The sequence below is a fragment of the Neolamprologus brichardi genome, chromosome 4 (genome assembly GCF_056152115.1).
Source record: "Neolamprologus brichardi isolate AB-2024 chromosome 4, ASM5615211v1, whole genome shotgun sequence".
Lineage (NCBI taxonomy): Eukaryota > Metazoa > Chordata > Actinopteri > Cichliformes > Cichlidae > Neolamprologus > Neolamprologus brichardi.
In genome coordinates, this window is record NC_142107.1 from 24159599 (window position 1) to 24166468 (window position 6870).

Sequence of the window (6870 nt, forward strand, 5' to 3'; positions counted from 1 at the left end):
TGGGGTTCCTACTGAAGATTACAGTTTTTAAAACTGCTAAAAGAAAGTATTATATATTCTTACTGTTATATCATGGTCTGTTTTTATTGGCAGATAAATTCTTGTGATGAAAAAAACATTGCATGTAAATGAGAAAACGTCAATACTGATTACTAAACTTACTAAATTTAAAAGTATTGTATGTATGGTGCAGTCAAGGTTTACATTCACTCATCCTGGTGATGCAGTAGCTCATCCAGCTCGTGAGCCATCACCCTGTCCTCCTTTAGTTGGTCATCGTGTGCGGCTTTAAGCAAAGTCTACCTGATCGACACAGCAGGAGAGGCAGGGACTCAGAAACAGCAAAATTACAAGCTGTTAAACCAAAACAAAGCTGAAAGATGTCTGTGAAGGTTCTCAGTCATCCAGGTCATCGTAGTCAAAGGAGCTTGCAAAGAAAAGCGTCTGGACTTCTTTAAGTTGCTTGAAGACGTTTCACCTTCATCCCAGAAGCTTCTTCAGTTCTAAGGTCAAATGGTGGGGAGTCCCAGATTTAAACCTAGTGGGAGTTTCCCCCCACAGAGGGACAAAAGGACCCCTGATGATCCTCTAATCGCCTGAGCCAAGGTGTGAAACTGGGTGTGGGTCACAATCAGCCAGAGTTTCGGGTGAGTTCATTGTGAAACCTGGCCCCACCTTATCATGCGAATTCCTGAGGTCAGATGGCCCAGGATGTGAGTGGGCGTTAAGGCGTCTGGGGAGGGAACTCAAAACTGGATTATAGATGGCAGACAGTTGGTGTCGTAAACCACCGCCTCTGTTCAAAGATGGTCGCTCACAGTGGACATAGATGGCTTCTTTCACTTATGCTGTACAGTGCAGCGAGGAATGCCCAGACCTCTACATTGGAGAGACCAAACAGCCACTTCACAAGCGCATGGCACAAGACAGAAGAGCCACCTCCACAGGACAAGACTCAGCTGTCCATCTGCATCTTAAGGTCAAAGGTCACTCTTTCGAGGATGCCAATGTTCACATTTTGGACAGAGAGGACAGATGGTTTGAAACTGTGAGCGACCATCTTTGAACAGAGGCGGTGGTTTACGACACCAACTCTCTGCCATCTATAATCCAGTTTTGGACCCACACCCAGTTTCACACCTTGGCTCAGGCGATTAGAGGATCATCAGGGGGTCCTTTTGTCCCTCTGTGGGGGGAAACTCCCACTAGGTTTATATCTGGGACTCTCCACCATTTGACCTTAGAACTGAAGAAGAAGCTTCTCGGATGAAGGTGAAACGTCTTCAAGTAACTTAAAGAAGTCCAGACGCTTTTCTTTGCAAGCTCCTTAGACAAAGCTGAAAGATGCTAAAAAATCTTCATCAAGTTCTTTGGCTTATATGTCTTCACTGAGCCCTCTCACTTGACATTTAGTCATTTGAGCCACTGCAAATATGAAGTTATTGATCCATGGATCTTAAAATGTGACATATTTGCATATTTGGGAAGAAGAAGAAGAACTTTGAGTTCTCCTCAGACCTCCTCCGCTGTTGGTGATGCATGCTGCGCTCATGCAGCCTCCAAATGGTGACATAAACCTCTTGTTTGGCACTAAGTGAGGTGCAGCACAGTCTCAGTCCTTGGAGGATATCATACATTAGATGCATATTTCTGTGCTGCCCCTGGGCCTAATGGGGCTTGATGATAGCAATGCTTCATCTCAAGGAGGACCTGCATTTTTAAGTGCGTACAAACAAGCTGACTGCGTGACCTTCTCTGTTAATGACAGCGCAGCATTGCATAAGAGCTTTTAAACACCGCAGCGAGGTTGGATATACATCAGTGGGTGTTGTGTTGTTGGCATAAGTAATACAAATAAATTAGCTGCAGATGAGCTGGAAGTAGGTTATTTGTTTCCATTAGAAACAAGGAGGACTCATAATGAGACAATTTATTTTCAGCGAGGTCTACCCCGGTGATCGATGCCCTGTATTCTCATGAATTCATCTCGGCCTGGACTCACTCTGGGATTTCCAGGGAGTGATCAATATCCTTCCTATTGACAGTGACCTTGTCTGTGAGGTCACCCGGCGGATCTGTGTTTGGACCTCGAGCTTTCACAGAAAACTGATTAGACTGCATGTCTTCTTGGATTTCAGAGTTCAGCTCAGTCCGATTGCTCATCCCTTCCTGTGGCATGAGTCAGGCGACTGAAGTGTGGCAATAAACACTGTGAACAACTACCTTCTTCCTCCTTTTGAGATGAGATCAAACACAGAGACAAAGGAGGAAACGGGCTTTCAAAGTTTTCATTCAGTGCTGTTGTAATACACTGTTACATAAAAGCTAACCTTTTCCAAGTATGTAGGTGCTTTAATACTTGATATCCAGAGAGCAAGGTGACAAATTTAAGTGTGTAATAAACTAAAGTCCAATATTCAGCCTTTTTTAGCTCAGTTTTGGTCTCCACCATCTTCTGTCTGCGACTATTTAGCTGCTAAATCCTCCAGCTGTTCATTAGCTTACGTTTAGCTATGAGCAGGTCGTTTGCAGCAGCTTTCTGTGTAAACCGCTGCCTGCAGCTGAAAACAAAGACATGAACGGTGAAAAACCCAGGCGATAACTCTTTGGAGCATCACCGTGATTAGCTGCCCTGAGATTTAATGCTGTTGCGTTCACTATCAGTTGCGGCCACTTTATGTTTAAGCGGTTGGTTAAAGTTATTTAACTGGATGAAATCTTGACTGGGCTGATGTAAAACACATTTAGCTGAAGAGCTTTAGTAGCGTTTGAGCCACATCAGCAGCGTTTTACAGTCTGTCTCATCCATCTGAAGCTATACAGCCGATCAAACATCCCTGAGCAGCGAAGCAGTTTAGTGCAGCTCTGAGACGAATCAGGTGAATCCCAGAAGACATCTGAAAGTCAGAGAGCAGCCGCGTGTTATGTTCTTTAAAAATGGGACTATTTTACAAGCCTGCTACTTATCAACTGTAAAACATCCCACTGGCTGCGTAAACTTTATTGGAGAGGAGGCAGCTGTGTGTCACTTTCAGCTCAAACTCAGGGACGTGGCTTTGGAAAGCCAGCGCTGCGTCGCTGTGATTTGTGTGGCTCTACAGTTTACTGACCGTGAGGTTTATTTATGTATTTTTTATGCGTGCTCTGGTCTTGTATTACACAAACATGAACGTCATCGATGCTCTTCTCTAACAGAGCAAATGAAGCACTTCAGTGTCAGCATATGCAGGTCTGATCACACAACAGAAGCTTATAATAATTATATTTATCATTTACAAAAATATTCTCCTCTGTCCACACCTGCTCATCAAACCACAGCAGCAACAACAACTAAAAACAGGACTCTACAAATCAAGAGGTTACAAAAGGTAGGTGTGCAGGCTTAAAAAAACCTCACAACAATAGGCAAAGTGTATTTATTTTTAATTTTTATGCAGATAAAAACAACAGAATATTAATTCCTAAAGATAAAAGTAGCAATTTTTTGACCATTAGGGGGCAGAAATGCCACTTTTTACAGCCAGCAGATGGTGACATTTAAACATTTTATTACAACATCCAGTAGATACAGAACAACACTGTAAGTCCAATATTGACCTTTCTTGGCAGTAAATGTTGTTTCTCAGCCACACATGGCAGGTTATAAGATCAAACCAAAGTAATCTGATACACCTCTGAAATGACTACACCGTGCATCATTTTGCAGATGTGACGTGCTGGATACAGGAATGATTTTGAAGCTATCTCATACATCTGTTAGTTCAGTATATCCAGCTGTATGTGTCAAATTATCTTTCAGGATGTTTTAAAGAACTGGATGGCAGCCAGTTGTCTGTCTTGAAAAGCACAAAAAACTAAAGTTCTTCTCTGAATCTCGGACCCGTTTCACCTTCGGTTCTCCCAGCTGTGACACATCTGCTGGTAATTCTGATGAGGCATGTCAGCCATCTTGAAAAAAATTGTTTTATCACCTGTCTTAAATATGCTGAGTCTCAATTTGAAATGGAAATTGTCATACATGCTTATTTTTGTCATGCCTTGATTGTTTTCACTCCTCTGCCTGAGAAATCCTCCCTGGATCACTTTCAAACGGTCTGCAGTGCTGTTGTGAGGTCCCACGTGACACTGACGCTGTCTTAAACTCCTTAAGTTTAGGGTTCAGTTTAAGATTTTGGTGATCACTTTCATGGTCAGGTTTGTTTCTAAATTTCTACAGTGATACAAAACAGTGGGGTCAGCTGATCACTGCTCGTTCGCAGCACCTCGGTCCAGGTTAAGGACCAAGACAAATGAGGCTTTTGAGGAACTCACTCTGACTGGATTTAAGATCTGTGGACAACTTTGATACCTTTAAAAAAGCTTAAAGGTACAGATGTGAAATTTTTAGGTTATTTGATAGAAAAAAACACTTTTGTAGTATTCAGACCTGCAGACTCAAGATATGATATAAATTACTCAGATGCAGCAGATTAGACACATAACCCTCCTGTTTCTGTATGAGAGTTTATAGGTGTCAGAGTCCAACAAGTTACATCCACTTCAAAGATAGTTTCACTAACACTGGCTGACAGCCACCAGTGTCAGCTAACAACAGCTAAAAGGGGCTAACAGCAACTAACTTTGGCTAACAGCAGCTAACTTTGGCTAACAGCAACTAACTTTGGCTAACAGCAGCTAACTTTGGCTAACTTTGGCTAACAGAGGCAAAACAGTAGCACTTAACGACATAAAAGTTTAGCATAAGCTCAACAACTCACCTCAGTGTTGCCGTCATTGGACAAAAGTAAGCAGCTTCACTGACTCATCAACACATATCAGACTCGTTTCACAGTAAACAGTGGACTGACAGCCTTCCACAGATAGTGGAAAACCTCTGGGCCGACACAGTGAGTCACTTTGCTATCTGCGTACACTCACTACAGGTGAATGGCGAGAGTATCTCATTTTAAGTTGATCTAATTCATTGCTAAATGCTAATTTTATTAAAAATATAGTCTGTACAAAACTGTTTACATGAAATCTACTGGCATCTACCAGTGAAACCTGTCACATTAAGACCCACCTGTGCAGACTCACTTTAGTTTAGATTTATTTATTGTTGCATCTTGCAGCACTTTGGGACTTGTGTGTTTCCTTCTTTTGTTTGCTTTCTGTGTTGCCCCAGTCGCTGCTAAAATGCTTGTGTAGATATATTTGGCCTCTTTCAGTTATTTCAGGTTAAATTTTGAAGGTTGTGTCCTGACGCTGCTTTCCATTTTTTACTTCCTTCCCTTGTTCTTTACTGTCTGCTGTAATGATTATCTGCTTGAGTTCACCTTTCCTGGTTCTCCTTCTCCCTGGAGTATATTTAGACTGTGTTCGCGGTGCAGAAACACTTTAATATTTAGATGCATTTCCCATGCGTCATTATATCTAAGTGGACAAAGCGGAAAGGAAATTCTTGCTGTGACATTAGTGAATAAATCACCTTCTTTCAGCGCTAGATTAATCTGCTGAACACACACCACAGAGACTGATTGCTGCACACAAACACAAAAACAGGACCAGCCATTCATTTTAATCACAGCTCCATTGTTGAAGTGACGGTTTGGAAATGAAGCGCTTGTCTTCTCCTTATTATTTTCTGCATGTCTCTGAGTGGTGAAGATGTCAGAAACAGGTGATTGCACTGATCAGTATTGATTATGCTGCACTATTGATTATATATAAGTACCTGCTGGTTTCACAGACCGCCTGCTCCAGCAGGCACACCTTTTATTAACAGCTATGTTTGCTGCATTCAAGCAATGTTTGGGTGAATGAGACTGACTGTTTAAAGCTGCGCAGAGTTTAAAAATCTTAATTAGCCAATTTAGTTAATTAGCTGAACCAAACAACCATTTTAAGAAAACAGCTCAGCAGCAGCAGATTCACACTGAGGAAGAAGAGGAGACACACAGCAGAACACAAGTTTAATAACGTTCCTTTTATCCAGGAGGCAGATGCTAAGGATCTGTAAGACTCCAGCAAATAAAATGCTTCCAAGGTTTTAGACATTTTTAATAAAAAAGTGAGTAAATGTTTAAATATTTGGACTGTGTGTGGGTAGCTCCATGATTCTATCAGTGTGTCGTGAGATTATATATCACTGGATGTTTTCCTCTCAGTAATGGTCACTAGGCAGCCGAGTTGTCAGCAGTTTATTAAATCTAATTTTTTTTCAGATGATGCTGCTGTTTGAAATGGCCTATATCTCAAAATACATCATCCAATCATAAAGCCTGATAAGCGACTACAGGTTAAATAAACTTTGGTAAACTTTAGGTGAGGACTGAAGCAGCTACCAATGAGAGTGAAGGATACCCGTGATTACAGATGAAAGAATTCAGACAGTTTTTCAACTCTCGGCAATGCTGCAGTGATCATTTGACTCGGGGACCTGCAGCAGTGTTTGGGCCCAGGCACGGCTAATGACGTCAGACTTGAAGACCGGATTGGTGCAGCACACTCTTTATAACCACCCAATGTTTTCACCCAGTGACAGACAGAAACCACTCACCAGCCACATTTTCCCCACAACTTGTGATTCACTAGCTGTGCCCACGTCCTCATTTTAGGTTTGACAGTTTTTTAGTAGATAAAGGCTTGAACATGAATTGAGGAGGGTACCGGTGGCGGCTCCTGAGCACATCCCCCATGTGCTACTGAGAAGTGAAGAAGTATCCCAGCATCCTCCTCTGCCACACCAATCTTCTCCATGTCCTCCTTGACTACATCTATGACTCTTCACTCTTTTCCTCCTGCCTGGCAGCTCCAATTGATGATTTTCTGATATTCCATCCATCTTCATCCGCTTTATCCGAGGCCGGGTCGTGGGGGCAGCAGCCTAAG